Below are 24,351 nucleotides of genomic sequence, written 5' to 3' on the forward strand. Positions count from 1 at the left end.
TTCTCCGTCACCTTCATAGGCACCTGAATTTCATCATAGACTGAATGGAACACATAAAAAGGGCAGTGAGGAAATCTGCACAAGGGAGCTGCAGGTATATCACACTGCTGCGATCCATTTAGCCTGTCTTCTGCTAGACCCACCATTTCAGAATAGCCAGGTCAATGAGTGCAGTGGTAAAATTATTAAGCATTTGGGGTTTGTTTTTTTCTTAAGAGTCTGGGTAGGCTGTACCCGGGTAGGCTGTACCCAGGTAGGCTTCAAAGGTGAGAGAAGACCACCTGAGGGAGGCATGAACAAAAGAGGAGCCTGAATGGCTCCAACCTGCCTAATTCTACAGCATACAGGGAGGTGTCTGTAGGCACAGCAAGGCCAGGAGGAGAGTCTACTGCTGCTCTCCATCTTTTCCCCACTCACTATAGTGGACGTAAGAAAGGGCACTCCAATTGATAGAAATAGTTTCCATGATAATGTGATGGGTCCTGCTGCGAAAAGATTTTATTCCCTAAGCACAGAGAAATTATGTAGATTTGTGGCTGAGAGTGCCTTTTTTTGTCTGTCTTTGAAGTGTTATTTATTTTGGAAGCAATATCCCGTTTTGTCACAGGCAGAATTTTTTAAAAACAGTAATGGAAGAAATAGGCCCAGCTCCTCACATATTTTTTACTCCAGACCCCCTCAAGTTGCCACTATCCTGCCCCACATCCTGCCACTATCCTGCCACACATCCTGCCCCACATTTTGTGTCCTACATATTTCAGAAAGATTTTGAGAGGCACTACATAAACCCGTATGAGCTCTCTCAGAAACCTGATCCCTTACCTGAGCATTTCAAATGGCAGCAAAGCACTCCTGAATATTCAGCACAAATCAGCTCCTCAAATGCATTAGCTGTAGTGTGCAGCCTGAGTAATGCCAATCCTAACCCAAAATCTTTGTGCTATTTTGTGCCACTGGAACTTGGGCTTCTGCATGGTGTCTGTGCTTTAGTCTGCAAGGGTATTAAAATGGCTTGTTACTGGCAGACCCTGATTTTCCAAATATTGGTGGCAACCGCTCGCCTTGCAGGAGAGGTGTTGACAGTCACATTCAGAAACATTTGAGAAAGGCAGAAAACAATATTGTATGACGCTAATGATCAGACCATCTTGGGTATTGCCAGTCAAATTCCCTACAGTTGCCAATATTCCATTTGGAGATTTTTATTTGAAAGAATGCTCTGCTTTGCTACAATCTCTCCCAGAGTGGGATTTCACAGTGTTTTTTCTGTTCAGCAGACTGGCTTATCTCAACTGGTCTGATTATCAGACAGTGCAGTTGACAATAATAACGAGATAGCAGTTAACCCAATACCTTGAGGCAGTCACAAGTGACAGGCTTCTCCTGGACAGGGAAGGCTTTTGGCAAGTTGTCCTTGTTCCGTTAAGAGCTGCAGCTCCTTTTTTGAAGCCTGAATGGTCTGTCAAGAGGGTGGGATTCATAAAACATATTAAGTCATGAAAGGGGCAAAGATTCCTTTTCAAGTGAAAAAAACAACCCCTGATACTAACAGTGACATTTTTTTCCTCCCTCTTATTTTACTTTTTTTTTTCCAGCAGAGTATATAGGGCACTGCACGGATGAAATGGAGCAAAATTTCACAGAAAGGATAAACAGAGGGATCTTTAACTCCCAGAATGGGCTGCTCCTTTGGAGGTGCAACGTCAAATTCACGCTGCAGTTGTTGTTCAACTTGTAAAGATTAAAATTAATGCCTTGGTAAGATACTTTCAGGAATATTATGGAGAGTGATTAATTCGCAGTCTTCTTGAACTATCATTCCCGCACACACCCTCCCAAAACTTGATCATCTACATTTCTTCCTTTTATTTTTACTTTCTAAGATTGCTATCACTATATTATTTTGACTCCAGCTTTTGACCAGAGAAAGAACACAGCCATCATCCCATGTTCAGACAGATCTACCAGTTATGCAGGAATGTATCAGTGTGAGCAGAGTAGAGAAGACTAGAGTCAGGATGTGCTGTGCCATTAAAGTAGCTATCTACGCAGGACAAAAGCAAGCTTCACAGGCTTGCATTTCTTTCTTGTGCTCTCATTAGAACATGTGGTAGCAATAATGCTCACAACATGAGGAGCATTGTGGCTGCTTGCTACTTAAAAATAAGGAGGGTGTGGGGGTGTATGTACTTCTTTCCTTAGGGAAAGTCAAAGGCAAGCACACAAGTGACAGGTATAGTCTAAAGTGGATAACTCAGACCAATTCACAATGGCTTTTTGCTTAGAAAACTACCTCAAAAGCTTTACATATATGACCAAAACCTTTAGTGCGCCACCGCTCTGACACTGCTTGATAGTTTCAAAGGAGTAAAAGAAGGCTTTGGTGGCCTATCCAGGAGAGATCTGTAACTTGATTGGAAGAGCTGAGCACTACAGTAGTAGAGAAGGTTCTGGAACAAAGGACTTAAGCATATGATGGTACCACAAAAAGGTAGATTTCCAGGTATTTGGTAGGATATAAATAGAGCCAGAGAATCACAGAATTGTTTAGGTTGAAAAAGACCTTTGAGATCATCAAGTCAAACCGTTAACTCAGCACTGTCAAGTCCACTACTTGACCAAGACTATAAGTGCCACATCTACACATCTTTTAAAAAGCTCCAGGGATGTGACTCAGACACTTCCCTGAGCAGCCTGGTTTTCCAATTAGACCCTCTTCTGGCGTAACTTGAGGCCATTTCCTCTTGTCCCATCACTTGTTACCTAGGAGAAGAGACAGACCCTCCACCTGGCTACAACCTCCTTTCAGATAGTTGTAGAGGTTAATAAGGTCTTCCCTGAGCCTCCTTTTCTCCAGATTAAACCCCCACAGCTCCTTCAGCCACTCCTCATCAGACTTGTGCTCCAGACCCTTCTCTGGACATGCCTCAGTACCTCAATGTCTTTTATGTGGTGAGAGGCCCAAAACTGAATGCAGGACACAAGGTGTGGCCTCATGAGTGCCAACTACAGAGGGACAGTCACTGCCCTGGTCCTGCCAGCCACACTATTGCTGATACAAGCCAGGATTCCACTGCCTTCTTGGTCGACTGGGATTCTTTGGGAGAACACCTAGAGAAAACACTTTCTCTAATTTTTAATGGGTGAATGACATTTGGTTTGCAGCTAATGCTTGTGTGTATCTTGAATACTTTCCAGAATAATGCAGATTTGAATGTCCCCACAGAGTCTCACTAACCCTTCCTGTTGTAGGAGCCAAGCAGACCCCTTACTGGCTACCTGAAGGAGACCTAGGCCATGTCTACACAGCTTTGTTTGCCCTACAAATCGCTGCCTTGCTCTCCGTGGCTTGGAGGACACCTACAGCTGCCTCTTCACAAAACTCTTCTGTGCCAATGAAGTGATGTTTAGCAGAGGGTACATGCAATCTCATAATCTTTAGTGGGGCTGGAAGCTTGCCGGGCCACACTACATCCATGTGCATAGCAGGCCCATCAGGCTTTGGAGTAAAATCATCAGCACAAATATTACATTCCTTCCCTAGGGATATGGCACTTTCTCTACATGCAACAATAGAAAATAGGCTCTTCTTTCAGTCAGTATTAACTTTAAATTTAGCCTTTAGTTTTGCACATCAATAAAAAACCACAGGGCCACATATTCGATTTACTCAAATCCATTCTTTCCCACTGGTATCAATGGAAATGTATGGGTATAAATCAGCTTTACAGGACTGGCTAATAATCTCACTACATTTCGACTAAAAATTTTCTTTTCATGCTGTTAATATTTCAGTCTCAGAAAGGACTTTGGTAACTATTACTAGAGGTTTTCATGATTTATGTAGTTATAATGTTTTAGGATGTAAAATAAAAAAGCAACTTTACAATAATCTGAACAAAATATTCATTATCCTATTGATATATCTATTTAATACAATGTGTTGTTCTGTCCTCAGTCCAGCCAGGACATCTGTTTTCTTGGCTTTACGGTACTTAGCACAATGAATCATTTGCCTCCAGTCATCTGCTGTCCTGGCGTGTTATACTGCCTAACTCTTAGGAAAATTCTACCCAGTCTCCCCCAAATAATCCAGGCATGCTGCATTCCTTGCTCCCACAGCAACAGCAGTGGGATCTGTCTACCTCTTTCTTTGTCAGCACAAACCTCCAAGATCTGTAGTTTATGAAGTCTCCTCTCTTGCCTGCACAAATTGCTCCATCCCAGATGCAGGCAGCCTGTTTTGAAATGACCTCACAGGGCTCTTCCAGTCCCTACACCTACGTTGGTATTAAAAAAGGAAAATAATGAATAAATAAACACAATTAATAAATTGTGTCATTCTCTGGCCCCCATAGCACAGCTCATAAATGCCCATCTCCACAAAACAGAGATGTCCAATTTGAACTCACTTTTGGGAACAGCCTAGACTACCCCCTGCAGCATGTCCAGGGACTGCGCTCACTGTAGATGGGACACACAGGCATTTAAGGGGTGGGGAGCCTTTGCTTTCCTAGGTTTTCTAGTCCATGAAGAGTAGCATCTGATGGAATGTAGCCACTGCACATCTTGGCAGTTCCTGCTGCCTGTAGACAGGGTGGCTGGCTGAGGGTGCTGTTGGCAAGGCAGACAGCCCGGACCAGGACAAGGTGGGAGAGCCTGGCTAAAACACATCTGCATGCATGGCTTGCTTTCTGTTGCATATTAACTCCCATAAAAGATGTCTCTGTTTAAATTATCCAGAGATCTTCAACTGAGTTTCAGTGCATGATGAGGTCTGGAGAATGCCTATTTGCAGGCTTCATGGAGGGACGAGGGGGAACTGTGACTTCAGGTGCTGGGAAGAGCAGTGCTACGGAGCCAAAGAAGAAAAATCCTTCCAGCATGGGGACTGCCTTGTTTCCCCATGGGCCTTCCCAGGGATTTTCTCTACATTCGTAAAGCGCAGGCAGGTGAGGTAGAAAGCAAAGGTAACCCAGGGAAGCCTGGGCCAAGAGCAGTGGGGATGGCACAGGGGTTTGCAGTTATTCAGGTACAGTCTCTACCAGCCCAGGCTCTACCTGGAGGAAAGCCTCCCTTTCCCTTCACATCTTCCCACATGGTTTTGGGAAAAGGCCAGGAAACCTCCAGCTGAGGGACACCTACCCAGTTCTCTACTATTAATGAGGGAGGGAGGCAAGAGAACCTAGCAAAAGCTAAGTTTGGAGCCCAAAGGCAGTTACATGCAAACCTATCGCTGCAATATTGTCTTGCTAGGTCTCCCTGCCCCAAATTTTCAGCACAAGCTACCTCAGCTATAACACTACCATCCTTTGGTTTTCAAATCATCTTAGAAAAATATCAGAGCAGGAGATACACATTTCAGAGGCAATGCCCTCCCAGGAGGGGACCACTGTGTCCCCTGAGCTGGGACTTGTCAAGAGGAGCCCTTCCCAAAACAGCCGTAGAGGCTCCATGAACTCCTCTCCTGCTGACCGCAGAGGCAATAATTTAGGCTTTCTGTAGCAGAGGCTTCTAGAGATCTTAACTATAAGCTCCTGGGGAGTACCCAGCTCTATGTTAGGCTATCACAGGGCAAGATGCTATTTATAATCTAAAATACTAAGTACTAGTAAGGAACAAGAGTAAATGTTACAGGAGTGCTTATGCAGCCTTCTCTTATCACCTCGTCTTGGGCAAATCTGGCAAAATCAGCCTTTGGCTCTCCATCGTGTATCCAAGGACCAGAAAATAAAGAGGGAATCTCTGAAACAATAGCTCTTTGACAGGGCTGCTGCTTCTTTCTGGCTGCATTTTCTTCCTTGCATATGCCAGGAACTTAGAACTCTGGTTTATAAGACAGAAAATACCAAATACTTGATGACAAAGGAGAACAGTAAGTCTAGCAGCTCTGAGGCTTTTCTCAAGATGTTTGAAGAGTTTAATTCCTTAAGTGATAAAAATAGATATCTCAATATCTGGAGCTTATGAAAGCGTGTAGTATCACCAATCAGAAGCTGGAGTGGAAAATAAATTCAACTTTTTCACAGTCTCACTCAAAACCAGCCTGAACTTCAGGCAAAAGTTCTCTTCTGCTTTAGAAAAGCCAGTTCTGCCATTGCTCAAAATCAAACTGGTGCATTTTGCATAATATATGCTTTAAACAATTAAGTAGCAATAGCTTATCTACAGTCAGTTACCCAGAGAGCACTCCAATTTGATCTGTTGATTATGGAATGAAAATGTTTCTTTGAGGGGTGAGATGAGAAAGAGCAGTCTGCACCTCTCGGGACAAATTCTGCTGTTTTCAATCTGTGCAGCCAAAGGATTGGAATATCTGACTGAAGAGACATATGACAATTTTAAAACTGTCCCAGATCTCCTGATAGCTGTTGCCTATTGGGAAAGTGTCTTTGGCTCCAAGGTAGTTGCATAAATACTGTGCACTCTATGAGAATATGCTCTCTTATTTATTGAATAGACGAATAAACATCATATAAAACCTGTGTAGGTAGTCAGAGAAAAAAAAAAAAAGAGATATTTTTGCCTTTGGGCAGACCAGCCCTTACACATGTACCTCTGGTTTGACATTTGGAGATTTTTTTTGTCATTTCCCAGATATCCTTGCATAGTTAAATCATGATGGGACTTTCTGCATTCATCTCTGGCAAGGCATTCATTTGTCCCTTTTCCCAATTAAAGTTCACAGAAAACACATGTAATTCTTGCTTTCAAAAGCACTAATAATTCCTTGTTTGGTAAGTTCCTTTTCCTCAAGTAAAGTGTGCTCACTGCTCAGCCACTGCCCCGCCCACGGCTGTGGACATCAGGGAGATAATCTAATGAACTGTTTCCCATCTAAACCAGAATTTTTAGACTGCCCAGTTTTTCAAACACTATATTTCTACAGTGTTTTATGTAGGAGCAAAGACTTGGAAAAACCCTTCTGTACTGAAGAATATTGTCCACCAGAGACAATGGCACTATACAAGCTCTTTCATAAGGAGAATTTTCTCTCTCTATTCCTGCTGACAGGCTATTCCAGACCAGCGTAAATTGGAAGCTTGAGATTAAGGGGTATAAGAGAAGAGAAAAAATATTGTAGCATAGTATTATTGCTACTGCTTAAAGCAACCCAGCCAACTTGCCCTGGTCACCAATTTAATTCTCCCAGCTCAGTAGGATATTGCAAAGTGATTAGCCCAAATGCTTAACCTCAATTCTGGGTGCTGCAGATTGCTTCTGAAAGGAAGCAAAATTGATGTTTTAGTCAAGACTTTGTCTAGTACAGTCTGATTTTCTCTTTTAGGAAACATTGACAAATGTCCTACTTCCCCCAGAGCTGTGGGGCACTTCCTTGCTCATTTCTCTATGCCTTTTGCTAGCCAAAACTGCTCAAAAACTTCACTGTCCCTTGGCCTTTTCCTTCATCTGATAGTCCCTTGATTCTGTGGATAGTAACTTTCAGATTAATTGTCATTTAACTTGAGGAGAATTACACTCTGCTCTCATTTCACCCTTAGATATGATATCTACCATCTTCAGTGGAGTATATAATTGCTCACACATGTAAGAAATAGTAAAGGATTCAGCCCTTTTTCAGCATAAGTACATTAAATCTCCTAAACTCCAAGTATCCCCACCTCTGTGTGTCACCCCTCAGTTGAAATATTTCGCCATAAATAGTACCAGACCCTGGGATCTTTTCTTTTCCCATTTTTTACCCAGATATTAAATGGCAAAAAAATTTGCCCTTTGTCCTGTGGTCAGTGATTTGCTTCCACGTATCCCTTTTTTGGGATCTTATCAAAACATTGCTGAGAAGCTGAGCAAACAGTGGTTCTTTTGATTGTCCCTCCTAGCAAACGCCATCAGCTTTCAAAGTGCTGGTTTGGTTGCGTGTATTTGGTTGCACAGATCATGATGTGAGGTAGGTTTTGGTAATTTCTCTGTAGATACACTATCTCAGTCTGCAGGGTTGCCTGCCATACCCCACTGCCTCAGTTTGCCCTCTCCTCAGAAGAAAGCCAAGCATCTATCTTCATATACCAGAACATAGCCCAAGAGGGTGCTGTCAGAAGAAAAGGTTTAAAAATAATTTACAGTTGTTCTCAGGTCCTGTTACAAAGTAGGACAAGTTAATATGAGAATTCATGTCTTACTTTTAGCCTATCATCTCTTTCATTTTAGGGTTGCCAAATGAGTAGTAATGTCTCTCCCAGTGGAAGCCTCCAGAGGAGATCTGCAAGATCTACCATCCAATGCATTTTCCAAGTAGCTCTGTGACACATCACCTTGTAACAGTTATCTGATCTCACGTAAAAGAGCTCTAAAAGATGTATTTCCATATTGTCTTCCTCAATTTACCATGATACAGCTCCCTTTTTTTTTTCTGCTATACTTTTTAAATGGTCATCTTGTCAAGGGGAACACAGTCCCTCTTACTCCTTAGAGACTGAAGTAATTTGTAGCTATTATTTATCCTAATATCTGTAGCTCTCTAAAATTCGTATAATTTAACCTTCCAATTTCTTCTTCATGTCTAATGTGGCAACGTCTGCATCATTCCAAGGTAATTGTTGTGCTGGGATATGTGTTTGTTTGTACACATGAAGGAGATTTGGGGGGAAAATGGAGGTTCAAAACTGAATAAAACTTTGGGTTGCTGTTTGATCATGCAGAAAAGACATGGACCTGTTGGAATGAGTCCAGAGAAGGGCCATTAAAATAATCAGACAACTGGATGAGAAATTTGGGGCTGTTTAGCCTGGAGAAGAGAAGGCTCCAGAAATATCTCATAGCACCTTCCAGTACCTGAAGGGAGCCTATAAGGAGGCTGGAGAGGGACTTTTTAGACAGGCATGTAGTGATAGGACAAGGTGGAATGGCTTCAAACTGAAAAAAGAGTTAGTTTAGATTAGATATTAGGAAGAAATTCTTGACTGTGAGGTTGGTGAGGCACTGTAACAGGTTGCCCAGACATGATGTGGATTCCCCATCTCTGGAAGTGTTCAAAGCCAGGTTGTATGGGGCTTTTGAGCAGTCTGGTCTAGCAGAAGGTATCCCTGTCCATAACAGGGGGGCTGGAGCTAGATGATCTTTAAGGGCCCTTCCAACCCAAACCATTCTCTGATTCTATGAGAAGAAAGCCATATACAGCCATATACAATGAAAGATGATATCAGTATATCTCTCTGTTTTTCACTTGAAAAGTCAAGGTCCAGTTTGAGGAGGATGATGAGAAAGGCTGAGCTCTGGACAAGAGGAGTCATAAAAGTTAGGTGACTGATGTGCCTACATATTGCACGTTCTCATCCTCCCCCTAGGAGAGAAAAGCAAATCAGAGAGGTACCTATTTGATTATGTGATTCTCACATTCCCAGCATAGAGTGAGATGCTACTGGAGTGCCAGACATAGGATGGGGGGGCTGGTGCAGAGACAGAAGCCTTGTATAAATTAGGGCAATTCAAAACACACAAATCATCGTGACAACCAAAGGAATTAACCCTGATTATTAGTGGAGACTAGAAACCAAATGTCAAAGCCAAGGGCATACAGCCACATTCAGGGCTGGAGATTTTCCAGCTGGTTTTAAAAGCAAAGAAAATATGGTGCAATCCCAGGCCTCCAGATGGAGAATGGGGTTAATCCACTAGAAAAAGCGTACATAAGTATCCAAACTCAGGAAAAGGAGAAATCAGATTTTCCTATCCAATCAGAATAGAGAATAAAAGTACAGAATTAAAATCTGAAGGCCTGTTTCGGGTATATTGTATATGGAGCAATTTTGTTGCTGGCTTCCATCAGCTTTAATACTCTAATCATTTAGTGAAATGGAGAGTCTATTAGAGTATCCTGTTACAAGGTGGCAGCTGCAGCACTAACTGCTACTGATCCTGTCCACCGGTGCTGAGGCCATATGCTACTTGAGATTTCTGTTTCTGGCAGTGTTCCTGTGCTTCTGCCTCCTCTTCCCATGGCCTCCTTGCTGCACGCAAGTTGCCATGCAAGGCAATGTTTCTGCAGCACGAGAAACAGACTGCTGTCCACAGGAAGAGTTTGAAAACGGACATAGGGGCCTTTAGACCAACAGCAGCTGTTATTTGAGCTTGCACAACAGCTTGAGAGAGAAATCAAGATCAAATTAAAGATGTTTTATTTTTCACAAAATTCATAAGCAGGCAAGTGGGCTGATTCCTTGATAGCTCACCTGTGCACACCCTAACGTGCGGTCTCTCGGAGACATGCACAAACAGAGTTTCGTGTGTGGTATAATTGAATGCCTCTGCCAGTGAGCTGGGAGTGCAAATTGCTCTGATGGCAAAACTACAATTACATTAGGAACAAAACCTAATAGAGAAAAGAAATAAGGCTATTGTCATAAAAGGTTGGCCTGTGCTATTACTTGAATAGAAGACCACCAAAACAAAAGCAAGTTGCTCCAGAAAATCATTTTAGTGATTTAGTATATAGTATTTTTCCAAGTTAATACTGAAATCCTACTCCAGCAAATGATTAGGAAGAGCTATGCTGTTAGAGCCTCTGTAGAAAAAAGTGCTCCTTAAAAGGTCCCGTGACACCTTATGCAAGAGAAAGAGCCATCAATCAAAGTGTCCAGAAGAAAATCCGTATCTTAACTGTTATATTCAGAAAATGCTTAGGGTTTTCTGCAGTGTGTCATCTTTATTTTCTTTCCTGAATTATTGGGTGCTGTTGCTGTGCTCTGTTCAGTACTTTCCCAGATTTCATAAAACAAATGGCTGCGCTCAATAGTGAAAGGAAGCACCTTAAAGCACCTTCCAAATACTCGCGAGTGACTTACCCAGATATTCCAAGTGTTACTTTCATTCCACAAGACTGTGGGCACTTGTATTAACTAGAAAAGCTACTTTTCCAAGCTTTATCAAGTTTATGCAAAATGCTATTGGAATTCAATCTACATTCATTTTCTTACAAAGTTTTACCTCCTAACCCAGCAAAGCACTTCAAACAGGTTATGATTGCACTGATTTTAACCCACAGGTAAAATTAAGGTTGTATTTCATTAGTTGGCTACATCAGCATTTTATTTGTCTGCGCTCTAACTAAGTATGTTTCACAAAATTTTAAATTGCTCTGTTTGTCTGTCTAACTAAAGGCTGAAAACTGCATTTGTCCCATTCATTAGAGTCTTGCAAAAAATCCTAGCCTGAGCATGATCAGTGCATGATTTGCCTGTAGCAATGCCAGAATTTTGCTCCAGTTTTCAAGTTCCAGTGTGCCTGGGTCTTCCCTCTTGATTTGTAATACTGCCCATGTAATCACTTGCCATGCAGAGGTTGAAAAATAAAGGTTGCTGGGCACCCTCATGCAGATTCCTGTTTGTTAGATGCTGTTACCCACTGAAATAGTATATTGCCTATGAAAATAGTGTTTAAACAAACTTGTCTTTTTTGACCTGCATCATTATCTCAGGCTCTCTTTAATGTCACTTAGAGGGGTAAAACAGAACCCTGGGATATTCTGCAAGAGCTGGTGACGGCAGCAAGAGGTTTGTACTAACTGTAAGGTTTTAAAATAGTTCCCATTGCATGAGCCTGGGAGAGTTTTAGGAGGGAACAGTGTTTTAGCCTTCTTCCAAGGCTCTTCACCCTTTATTCAGCACAGATGCATTCACCTCTGTCTGCAGTGTCAGTGATGTTTGATTTAATTGTCTTCCCTGCAAGGGTTTGAACAGGCCTTCCCATGCTTTGTCTCCTGCTGCACCAAATCTTGTCAGGATGACCCCACAAATAGAATGGCAGAAAGGTTTGCTTTGGAAAGGACGTTAAAGACCATCCAGTTCCAATGTCTGTCATGAGCAGGAAACCTTCTGCTGCTCAAAGTTCCATCTAGACTCTCTTTGAACATTTCCAGGGATGGGGCAATATACCACCATATATTATAATATATATATATGTATAGATATATATTAAAGCTCATTTATTTTCTTTTAAACCTTCACTGAAGCTTTCCTTTGAGATGCTAAAAAAAGAAACTGAGGTCTTCAGCCCCATTCTGCAGATCTTGCAGCTGCACAGACTGGCTGTGCCACCCGTCACTCCCACCAGGTCCTGCTGGTGTCTCTAGCTGTATTCTTCTGTGGGTCTCCGCTTTGTGTCTGCTTTAACTGTGGCTTCTTTTGCAATTGGATAGCGTGTGGAGCATTGTAATCCTGTTCAGTGGCTGTGTTTGGGTGCTCACATAGCATCTGTGCCTCTAATAGGGAAAGGGGGGCTGTCCTTGCTCCAAGCTGGCCAGCACTCATGCCCTGGGAGAGTGCCCTCAGCCTACCCCTTGCAAGGAGAGGAGGCTGAGGAGGAAGGGCGCAGATCCCTCACACTTTGATGAGGAGATCTTGCTTCCAAATTAAACCATAATCTGTATTCCTGGTGACATGCCACCTTGGTTTATGGCCAGAGTGTCACTAACACAGGGCTTCAAAAAGCCAAACCCAGGCAGTACCGGCCCCAGTTGCAAGAACATGAGTTGCTTGGATGGTTTCCAGACACCCACTGTGAGTGCAGTGGCTGAAAGGAATGCCAGGCCAGTCATGCTGGCCGGCAGCAGCGTCCTGCACCTGTGCCCAGTGGACTTCCTGCAAATCCGGTACCGTCAGCACCTCATCCCCATTGCTGCTGGAGCCTGGAGGAGCCACAGGGAGGGTTGTTTCCTGCTACACTGCACTGGGGAAACAGCATTGCTTCCCACCCCTGCAGAAAATGGTCACTCTCCAGTGTGGAAAGCTGCCACATCCTCAACCTCCTTTCCATTCAGTGTGTCTCCGCAGCACAGGGGGACATGGAGTTTATGGGTAGAGCTGACCCAAACCACAAGTGCTGTTGCCTTAGGGCAGGACACGGGGGTTGGCTGCTCTGTATCGGCATCCATGGCCCAGGACACAGTGGCACAGTGTTGGTGGTGCCCCTACAGCTTTAATATAGTTTGAAAAAACTACAGGATGGGGCTTCTTACTGCTCTAATCACTCCTCCTTTGTGCTAGAAATTGCTCAGCTGGGACTACCTAGGTGGTATGCATTCATCAGGGCTGCTTTATGTCAGACCAAGCAGAGGTTAAGCTCCTCAGAAGATCAAATAAAAACACGGTTTATCTTCCCTTGTTTCTCTTAACTTTCTGAATATTCTGAGTTGGAATCCCCTGCCCACTGCAACTATCCTGTTTTAAAATTTTGGAATTGCTAACACTTATTTTCTAAAGGAGAGGACTGCTACAAGCCTAAACCCCATCTGCAGCATAGCCTGACTTTTGCATAAAATACAGTCAAAAACTGAAAACCAACTGGAATTGGTACAACAACCAGCATAGACATGGACTCTTGGCTCTTGCTGACTGAAGTAATTGATCCCCTGCACAAATCAGCAGAATGGTTGCCACAGAGAATTTCATTGTCAGAATACCCAATGGTACTGTGGAGAGCCAGGGGGCTGTGGGGCAGGACAGGAAGAGGCAGGGGTCTCAACCCCTTGTGCATGGCCCAGTTTCACCCATGCAAAGGTGGAAAACAGAGCTGGAAAACTGAGTGCCTGGGAGGGCACATCAGTTTTGGACACCTGATTTACATGGTGTGGCAGGACTATTCAGGCAAAAGTTTCTCCACTACTCAAAAGAGTCTTTCTCAAAATTTAACTTACCTCCTGCCTCCTTACACTAATACTTAAATGCTTGTTGGGGGGTTACTGAGGCCAGGGACACAGTAACCACAGTTATCACTCACTAATTTCTGATTCCATACTGGGACCATTTTACTGCCATTTTCACAGCTCCTTTTTTTGCTGTTTTATTATGATTGTTAATTGTTATTAATATTGTTGTTGTTAGGTGGGGTTTTTTGGTTTGGGGGGTTCTTTAAATTGGTGTGCAGTTAAAGTAAATTTAATGGAGACAGGTTGTCCAATAAGAAAGCTTTGTCCTGTATGTAGTCTGTCAGGCCACTGGTTGAATGAAGAGCTGCAGCAGTCAGGAGACACAGACCTCTTTGATGTCAAGGTGCAGGGAGCATCTGCTCAAGTGGCAAATTAGGATCAAAATAGCAAAAACAACAAAGCAAATTTCCAAACATGACATGCAGCTAATTCCCTTGTACTAATAGTTTCTTGTTAAGCCATCAAGCACAATAAATTAAATTTACATGAAATTTAACTGGGGAGCAATGGGTAATTGGGAAGACAGTGAAAAAGACTTCTTGGTGTTTTCAGAGGGCAGCACTGCCCACATTTTCCTTTTAGACAGAGATAAAGAAAGGATTTCCTAAAGAAAAAAATATAACCCCCTGAAAACTGCATAAACTCAACATTGGTGCTCACATCCTGAGAGGTGGCTGGAAAGAGCTGCTTTGTGAAAGGGTTCTTCAGCTTTGGCTGGTTATCTGCTCCCCCGGCAGACTGAAAGGTGTCGCATTTTGTACGAAGGCAAAGCTTGTGTTATCCCAGAACTTGAAGCACTTCCGAGTCTTATTTACTGTCAGAGAGAGGTTAAACAAACTAAACCCCAAGGAAAGCCTGACAACCTGTGAAGAGGCAGCAGTAGTGGGATTTCAAAAGAAATCCCATGCCAGCCATGCCATTTCATCCCTGCTTATGCTACTAAAAACCATCCGACCTCAATCCCATGAGTTCACAGGTGCAGCTGTTTACACTAGTCACCACAGACCCGACTCTCTGACATGAAAAAGTAATTACATATGAATTTTCATTGATATTCGTGCCTTCAAAGTTAGACATCCCATGGGAATCTTTTCCTTCTCCATCCCCAAATGGTTTCTCAGTGAGTTTCAAACTACAGCCCCATCAGCAACCATCATTGAAGGTGAATTTTGCAAGGAAGGGTGAGGTCTTTATTTTAAAGAAATATAAAAACACTTGTATGTGAGCACCTGCCCAATCTGTCTGTGTTGGTGAAACTAGCCTAATGTTTCATACCAAAATTCCCTGACTCTCTGGCATGCTGGTTTATGTTTTACCCATTTTAACAGGTATTTATGATAGGATGTGTGCTTTGCTTAGGTGTGGAATAGCGTAATATCTGTCACATGATATCGCAGTCCAAACTTCATAGACTGAGCTGGCTAATATATGACCTTTAGATATGATGCTATAAATTCAAGTGCTCCTTCTGCATCAGTGACAAAAAAAGAAAAAAAAAGCATGACATAGTACAGTGGTACAAGTGCTAAAGACTGCACTCCAGAGGTAAACCATCTTTGCAATGAGAGAGGCATATGGCTATAAAAGCAGCTTGCAATGTTTTTAGTCATATAGTCTTGTTCAATGTATGTAAAAGACTCATTTTGTTCCAAGGAGAGAGAGTCCCATTAGACTTGAACACTTCAAAGGGTTTCCACCAGGAAGCACAGCTCCCTGGAAATGTAATTTGAGCTATCAGCTCTGTGAGGGACACATTGTGGAATACAGGATCTAAGTTAAATCCATGTTTGTACATGCCACTACGGCTACCATAAGTCACATCATCACCCTCAAGGTATTGAGTACAAGTTCAGACCCTTAACGCATTCACACTGCTGTCTTGACATGAGCACCCACACTTCAACTAAAAAAAAATAGATAAAATGTTGGACCGAAAGTATGTTCTTCTCATGCTCATAACTTAGCACAGAGACTTTCCATCCAAAGATCTTTCATCAAAGAGCACTGTCATCTCCCCTTAAAAAAAATGATGTAGTAAAATCCAAATCCATCCAAACTTTGCTAAACCTCAGGATTAGGAGTTTGATTTTTGTGGAAGTTACAAATCTCAGAAGCATGCTAGGATCTAATAAGAACAACTAGAGTTAGTCAGCTAAACACATTCTGCCAGGCCCTTAGCAAACCGTTCTGTGCCCTAATGCACGGAAAGTAGATTAGAGAATCAAAAGGGGTGTATTATAGTCTCAGAAGCTGGAGTTGGTTATAAGTTTATTAGCATAACAAAAAGGAATGTGGCAAGGCAAGACAGCTGCCAAGGGGAGTGCTGGTAATTGCAGTCTCAGGAAGAGCAAATAGAGCTCCTACAGGGTCTGGCGATGAGTGAGCACAGAGAAAGCCAGCAAGGGCTTCCAAGGGCTTTGGGGGAAGTGGAAAACTCTTATCCTTTCTGTTTTGATCCATCTTTTGCAGAAGGACAGAAGACCTCACTCATCATTGACCGGAGGCTGACAGATCCAAACGAAGGACCGCCTGTTTGGCCAGGGAGAAAAGGGTAAAGGAGCTGTCTAAATCTGTGTCTAGGAGCCACCGGTGGAGCAGCACATCCATGGATCTGTCAAAGAGCATTTTCCTATCCCAGCTGGCTCACAACAGAGTGCTCCTCCTGGCCAGCAGTTACATGCTTCCATGCCCCCTTGCAACCGGGGAGGCCCTCTGAGCCAGGGGCTGAGCCAAGTGACTGCAGGATGGTGAGGGAGATGAGCTCTTGGAAGAACAGCACATTTATTCAGTTGATTAATTTTTAACAGGGAAAAAGAGCAAGCACGGGGGAAATTGTTCAGCTGGGAAGAGAGGAGAAAGCTGTGAGAACAGAACCAGAAAGGAAGGTGAAGAGCAGGAGAGCAGGGGAGAAGGCTTCTCTCACAGCCCATACTCCTGAGGTGCTCTTTGCGCTGATCAGTAGTGATTTGCACTCCCAACAAATGTTTTCATTTATTTCAGGACAAAGAAAATGGTTTGTTCCACCGAACATATTTTTCATTCAAAATGGGAAAAGCTACTCCTGAGGGTCTGTTTTCCTTTTTTTTTAATAAAGAATAAAAACCTCATACTTTCGAAAATCCTCTTTTCCCTACTCAGGATTAGTTATTTGAATAGAAGGATTTGCTGAACATGACCTGAATTTATCTAGTGTTTTATCCTACCTATAGCAGAATATTTCTGGAGAGTTTATGACTGAAGGGCAGAAACAACGTCCTTGTTTAGCTTCTCTTTAGACTTGTGCAGAATATGGATACATCCATCTTGCACAACAGCACAGGTCCAGGTCCCATCCCTCCTGCCAGAGCAGGCAGTCATTGTGAGCTCTCAGTAGCTGAGGAAGACAGAAGTGATTTGCAGCCCCTCTGTGCAGGTCTGCACCCTATCCAGGGCCCTCACTCCTTGCAAGCACCTCCCAGAGGCACAGTATTCATGAAGGGTGCCTGTGAAATTCTGCCCATGCAGAAGCTAAAATACATAGCCTTGTGCTAAATAGTATGCTTATAGATAGTGGCATGTATTTGTCTGGATGTCTGTAGCAGGAATAGTGGAAAAACAAGAGAGAAGGCAGCAAGCCTTCTTGATCTAACTGAAAGATGAGGGAGAAGTTTAGAGGTCAAGAACTGCTTGAAAAGTTGTGATCAAAAAGGATATCTCATGCTGTTTCTTTCCAAATGAGCAGAGGGTGGCAGGATTGTGGTAAACAGCCTTTGGCTGACCATCTGGGTCATGCTGGAATAATGACATGACAGGATTCAATGTCTCATGATGTTATTTATTGGGCTAAACATGCCAAATAGTGCAGAGGCTTACACACTCAGGTCAGTGTGTTGTTATTGCTGCATTTCCCACTCAAACTACTCCTTGTGCTTCTAAAGTTACCTGGCCCTGCCACATGACCTCCAAGTGAGCAAGCCAAGATTTTTAACAATATCTATTACCTCTGTTTCACAGGTCAGTGCTCTTTATAAACTGCTAGTGTTATCCTGAAAGATCTATTGTGAAAGACAGCGTAGAAAACATTGATGCAAAACTAACAAGAAGCACATTGCTTCTGTTTAGGAGGGACTACCCATGTGATGTAGGTACAAAAAAATTTCCCTGTTTCAAAACACACATTTTATCTATGCAGGATCATAGTCCCATAATTCTGTTCAGCACTTCAATGGCACTAACACAGAAAATGGTTTGTTCGCTCACAGATCAAGAAGGACTGGGATGCTAACTTTACTGTTCCAGGAAATACTTTGCCAGTGCTAACTTGTGAACTGTTAGCAGCCAAATACTCTTAAGATTTATTCAAGCCAAAGAACTACTATCTACCAGTTCCTGGTTATATTTCTTCTCCTATTCCTCTTTAAATTACGAGTTTCCACTGGGCCAAGTTGCTTTCATGTTTATTTTCTTTAACACAGCAAGCCTGCAGCTGGCAATAACTTTTTGGGTTGTCTGGCTGTGAACTTCACATTAGAAAACTTCAAACTGTGTTTCTGCCATCTCTTAGAGCAGAATTATTCTTATGCAGACCTCTACCAGTACATACAATGCTGCAATGATAGTAAAAACAAACAAACAAACAAACAAAAAACCCCACAGAAAAACCCAAAACCAAAATCAAAAAAAAAACAAAAGGCAGGAAAAAAAAGAGTACCACTATAAATACTTTTATTGCTGGCATAGATTATTTACTGCCCATTTAGTTAATCCCTATAAAATAGCAGAGCTGAATGCCTTTAAGTTGCATGCATACAGATTACTAATTAAATACACAGTTAAATGGCTTGACCTGGCACAATTCTGACCATTAAAATCATTAAAGAAATAGAGCTGTTGCAGTTGCCTCAAGGCAAAGTCTCCCAGTGAATAATTTGGGTATTGCAGTGGTTTGGGGCAGTTTGGGACAGACAGGGTAGTCCCAAGCTGGAGGGACTGGCTTGGGAACCAGCTCCTTGGGAACTGATCGCCTGACCCCATCTCTCAGCCCATGACTCCAGTTCATCTCTCTGTGCCATGGAGACAAGGGTAGCAGGACGTAGGGGACACTGGGTCTGGGGCAAAAGTTAAAAGAAATGAGCCAGAAGTACTAATTCATATTTTGATAAAGGTTTAGCTGAATTCAAGCCTTTTGTTATAACCCCTGTGTGCAATTGCAGTAGAAGATCAGCCAGCACTACAAATGCACATCCTTCTGTTCCTGTCCCCTGTCCCTCAGTGGTCCCAGGGGGAGCTCAGGGCTAGGTTAAGGGGCTGGGGCATCACAGCTGACCACACAGAATGTCTTAGCAGCACTTTCTGGGCTGAAACTTCAGTCTAGCTTGGAGTATTTGAATAACTACACTTTGGTGACAAGAAGAAGAATTCATCAAAGCAGGAGCTTCCTTGAAAGGATATTGGCCTGTGCTTTCATAAGAAAGCTTCCTCTGCAGTTTCCATCCTGAAGAGCCTGCCACCCACCCTCGTGTTCACTGTTGCTGTGTTCATGTGCACCAGGCTGGAGTAAGCATTTTCCTGTCCCTAAGTGCAGTTTAGCCTCAGAAATTACTATAATTCTACTTACTTAAACAGACCTAATTTTTCAAGAGAAGTACTATTTCAACAGAAGCAATTAAAAAGTTCTGCTGTCATGGCAAGGCACCTGCTTCTATCAAAACTTCATTTAGCTTACCATTCTGTTTGACTTTCTGGAGTAATTTTAGAACAGACGGGGCTTTTTGTTCTACTAAGAATGCTTCCCTTTGAGAAATAACAGTTTGTAAAACTGACCTACCATGAAATTTGTGATTTTTTTGTCAGAGGACAGCAAGGTGAAGCTCTCTCATTTTCATCTGTTAATTACCAGGGGAAAGAAGTATGACATATTTAAAGATCTTCATGACGTTATAAAAGAGATAGCAAACTATGACATATCTGCAAAAGCGATAACAACATTAGTAGAACCTAACCCAAGTGTCTTAACAAAACTATTGTAGATGTATCCTAATATAAAGCATGGGCATGCAGGGGGAAACAAAGGCAAATGGAAGTCTTCTTTATGTTTACTGAACTCATCATTAACTGTTGTTTGTATTTCATGTGAAATTCACCCGTTTTACAAACAACCACACTAATAAATGAAGCACTGTCTTATTGGCTTCAGAGTTTCTTGCTTAGTTTCTTTTGAAATAGAAAACAGAGGTGTATATGAATATATATTTTTCCTAAACATATTCATATTTATTTACCTGTCTACAGGGCTAAGGTGGTGATGCTGTGGGTGGATATGCTGGCCACCAACACCCATCCCATGTTTCATCTGCTGAGGAAGACACGCAGTGTGAACATACCCCTGGTACTGCTCCATTGCAAGTAATAGCACTGACTCGTGCTCATGGGGATTTGGCATGTGCAACCTCTGAATATACTTCACAAATCAGAACTTCCATAAATGTTGATACTTGGTAAACTTACCTGCTAAACCAATGCCAGGAAGCATTTTCTTCTGCTTTCCTATCACAGCACAAGCCACCTGTTTCTCTTCGGTGGCAGGGTATTTACTGCAGCCACTCCAATAGCTGGGCCTAGCTTGGCCATGTAGACAAGAAACAAGAGAAGCCTTCTGAAATGCCTAACAGTGCCATGTCAGGTGGGGACATCTGCAGCTTCTCTGCACATGGGCAGGGCAATGCCAGCTGCAGAGTCACCTGAGGCTGAAAGCATTGTCTGCTGCCAACCCCAAGCAGCATCTGGAGGGAGTTGACATCCAGTATAAAGTATGTGGTGCCTTTATACTTTTATGAGTCTGCCGCCTTCTTACAAGCATCCACTTATTCCTTTCAACAGAGAACTGTGTCCTTGATGTTCTCAGCATTACCCAGCCTAAACATCTATTCCTGTCAGCTTTTACTGCTGCTATGAAAGCTGCAGAGTTTTTTTCCGAATGTCCTTCATCTTTTTTCGGAAGTATAAGAAGAGGTATTCCAGAGAAAATATTTACTTCTGAAACATACTGGAGACACATGAATAGCAGAAAAGCTGAGGATCAGGAGGAAAAACAAGGCTTTCACGAACCTCACTTGAGGCCACAGACTAACCTGAAGGCAATAGGTCGGAGCTGACACTAATCTTCTTCCAACACACATTGATATTCTCCCAACAGAATGACTGATCCTCAGTTAATGAACAGGGATTAAGGGCTCCACGAGAGTCTTACACTGGGCTCAAGAAGGCCCTGGAGCAGAGCTGGGAAAGACTGCAGCGTCTTCAGGTAGAATCTTTCCTCTGCAGCTTCCCAAACAAGATAAAGCCATTACTGACTGGCCAGGGAATAGGAACAATATCTCATTAGCTATATAGTCAACCATAGCTGTATATCATATCACAATAGCATGGCCCACTGAAGACCAGAGGCACTTGCGTGCAAAAACTTTTGATTCACTGCTTGTTATCCAAACTTCCTTTCATGAGAATGGTTGAAAACACGTCAAAAAGTAAATCATATTCAGGGGGACATTCACAAGGTGTTGATGAAGAGTGGTCAGTAAATGCTTGCAGGAGAATTTTCACAGGAAGTAGCCTTCTCTTTGTTGTCCGAATTGCAGATTAATTGAACATTTATGAATATTAGCTGATAATTAACTATTTTAAACAGAGTATACATGATTCTCATCATCTGGTCAGGAAGCTGATACAGTGCCGCAAAGCTGGGATGAGAAGAAATTAATACCAAATATTATCATTATTTGAAGGTCTTTCCTGGTTGTTTGCATGTATGGTCATAGGTGGTGAAACATAAAGAATTCCACAAAAATCTGACATCATTGTGGATAATTTGCAAACAGAAATTAGACTGCATTTTTTAAATAAGTTGTGTCTAGTTCTACTGTGAATAGTTGCCTGACTCTAATAATAACTGGCTAACAGAGATCAAGTAGCAAGTATCGTATTCAGTCATACATCCAGTCTAAAAATAATTCCCTTAGAGCCCTTTTGTGAGTAAACTCCAACATATTCAAAGTAATCATAATTGCCTCCTGGATAACATGAGAATTAAAAATGAGACAAAATATGCTGAATAAATTATTCACTGTGAATTGTCCCCTTGACTCTAACTTTTACAAGATGCTTTTTAGAAAAGTCCGTTTTCTAAAGAGATAATATAGAGCTACATATCAGAATATATTAAGAGTCTTTGAAGAGCTCTAAATTTTTTGCACAGCCAAAGTTTGTTTAATGATTATTTCAAGGAATGAGGCCGAGAAAGCAGTACTGGAAAAAAAAAATCACACAGTTTTGTTTCACTCCCTCTTTTATTTACCTTTTAATCTCTCTCTTTTTCATTCTCACTTACCCACTGTGGGACCTCCACATTACTGTGGATAGATTTGGGATAGTTCCAAGTCACAGTCTCTGACTGATGCTTTTTTTTATCCCTGTGCAATTTTGCCCTCTCTATCAACTGCTTTGATCTTTTTGCAGTGTATTTTTTCTCCCAACATTTTTCCTAGCAGTTAAATTTTAGTTTGATGTCATGTATAGAATCATGAAGATCAAGAGGTGCCACAATTTATTACAATACATTTAAGGTTATCATAATAAAGTTTTAATCCCATTTCAAAATTCAGAAATTAAACGTGCAACCTGCTCTAGTGGAGGTGTTGGAACTAGATGGTCTTTAAGGTCCTTTACAACCCAGGCCATTCTATGATTCTGTAGCCGGGTTGAATATGGATTGGAAAATACAACACAGTAAAGAGCTGACACAGAGTTGCTCCTCCCTGACAAGTTTTCTTACAGCTGTGTATGTTTTTATGCCACTCACAAGGCTCTGTGGCCCACACAAGGGAAGCTGCAGTGAAGGGGGAACACAATTACCTCAAGTGAGCAGTGAGGGGCATGGCATGTGCTCGCCGCTGGAGTGAAAGGCATGTCATGCACCTGCTTTGTGGCTGCAGCCTGCCCTGAGCTAGCACTGACATGGTCCCTCTCGTGGCGTGCCACAGGATAAGGGAAGGCATGCAATACACCGCAGCTGCAGCCACAACCACATCTGTGCCACCAGCCCGGGCCCCGAACCTCCTCACTTTCCAAACCCGGCCAGCTGCTGGCAAGCAGCAGGGTCAGATGAAAAGTTCGAGGGAGACGTTTTGCGATCTTTCATCGATTTGCCAGTTATAACTTGAGGAAAAGGAAGGTGGAAGACTTAATTTAGGCCACAGAACAATATTCTACATTATTAGTATGAGATGTGCTACTCATGATGCTGTAAGAGCTCAGTATTATATGGTGGCAAAGTAGCTGCTTCAGCCTCCTTTGTCTGAACAGTGTGGTTGGTGGAAACCCCACAAAAGTCATGGTACGTATACAGGAACTGCTGCACTTCATCTTGCAGTGAGGCAGTCTGGTATACACAGACCCAAGGCCCACATGTTTGGAGAAGGTGTAGAAAACTCTGTCACAAGACAAAACTATGTGAAAAGTCTGCTTTTTCATAAAGATGTGGCCAGCTTCAGGAGGAAGGCAGCAGCAGAAGCACTCTTCAAATGGAACACGTAATGGCATTCCCACAGGAGTATCAGCTCATCTGCCTGCATCTTATAAAGGACAGGAAGCAGCTCATTTGTAATAAGCAATGTTTATTTGTAGAGCATAATAGATAGAGAAGTTTCCTGCATTGATAGAGACCCCTATAAGTGCAAGGTACTGTGTCAGGAGAGCAGGATTGTGTGAGAAATTTCCTCTGCATTTTTTGTGGGCCTTGCCTTGACAAGGCCAGGCACAGACAGTAAAAAAGCTGCACAATCATTATGGCTTCAGGCTCTAAAGCTGAAACAAAGAAGGATCTGTGCCAAAATTGAGGTGGAGTCCCAAGAGTTAAACATATGTCCTCACCTCGTGTGGACACCTCCAATAATCCAATTAGAAGTGGTCAAAAGGGCATGTTTACATTGTGAACACTTTCATGTAACCAATAATAGAAGAGAAATCATGTGCTGGGGTGTAGTAAAAGTATATAGAGGGTATCTTTTTGTAGATAAAGCAGACATTTTGCAGATCACATTGGTCATTTGCAGTTTGTCCCGAGCCCCTCCGCCGACAGCGCTGCCTGATCTCATTCCCAAGTCTTCAGCAAGGCGAAGGCTGGTCCTGTCAGGGCTCAGTCTGGTGCCTGGCAGCCCAGAGCTGCATCCTTGCTGAAGATGCATCCAAATCTGGTGTAAGAACTGTCATCATCTCAGCCTTTTCAAGTCCAACTTTTGCATTAAAGCTCAGTAGATCCAGAACTGGAAGAGGGGAAAAACAAAACAAAACAAAACAGTTTTTGGTAGTGTTTTGGGTCTAGAAAAGCCACTGTGCATGAAGAGGGTTGTACATGTCTCGCCTGAGGAAGGGAAGGACTCACTCTATAAATTACTGACCAATGGGATGGAGATCTGCTACTTCAGAAGTGGAGATCTCAACACATGGCAGGTCTTTAATACCTCTGGTTTCTTCTTTACTGCAAAACCAAGACTACTAGGGCAACCACTGGCAGAGCACAGGCTTCCCTGCACTGCAGTGAATAAAAAGCCCAACACCTTTTTCAGTATGAATCATTTAACACTTGTTACAACCTTAATCATACTGAGACTCCTCTTCTGTATCTAGCAGGACACATCATCTAGTTAGCCAGA

The 24,351-nt window shown here is 42.6% G+C and overlaps 2 long non-coding RNA genes across 3 annotated transcripts in view; one reads left to right on the forward strand and one right to left on the reverse strand.

Annotated features, from left to right (window-relative positions):
* Positions 1 to 3,731, forward strand: part of LOC135407143 (uncharacterized) — a 40,739-nt gene extending 37,008 nt beyond the window's left edge. Inside the window, exons 3-4 of the long non-coding RNA XR_010426723.1 lie at positions 1,596 to 1,758; positions 3,253 to 3,731. This is a non-coding gene — a long non-coding RNA (uncharacterized LOC135407143). The remainder of the gene's footprint in view (positions 1 to 1,595; positions 1,759 to 3,252) is intronic.
* A 19,565-nt stretch (positions 3,732 to 23,296) lies between these two features.
* Positions 23,297 to 24,351, reverse strand: part of LOC135407141 (uncharacterized) — an 84,618-nt gene continuing 83,563 nt past the window's right edge. For both annotated transcript variants that reach the window (XR_010426721.1, XR_010426720.1), the window contains exon 3: positions 23,297 to 23,961. This is a non-coding gene — a long non-coding RNA (uncharacterized LOC135407141). The remainder of the gene's footprint in view (positions 23,962 to 24,351) is intronic.

This window comes from Pseudopipra pipra, chromosome Z (genome assembly GCF_036250125.1).
Source record: "Pseudopipra pipra isolate bDixPip1 chromosome Z, bDixPip1.hap1, whole genome shotgun sequence".
Classification (NCBI taxonomy): domain Eukaryota; kingdom Metazoa; phylum Chordata; class Aves; order Passeriformes; family Pipridae; genus Pseudopipra; species Pseudopipra pipra.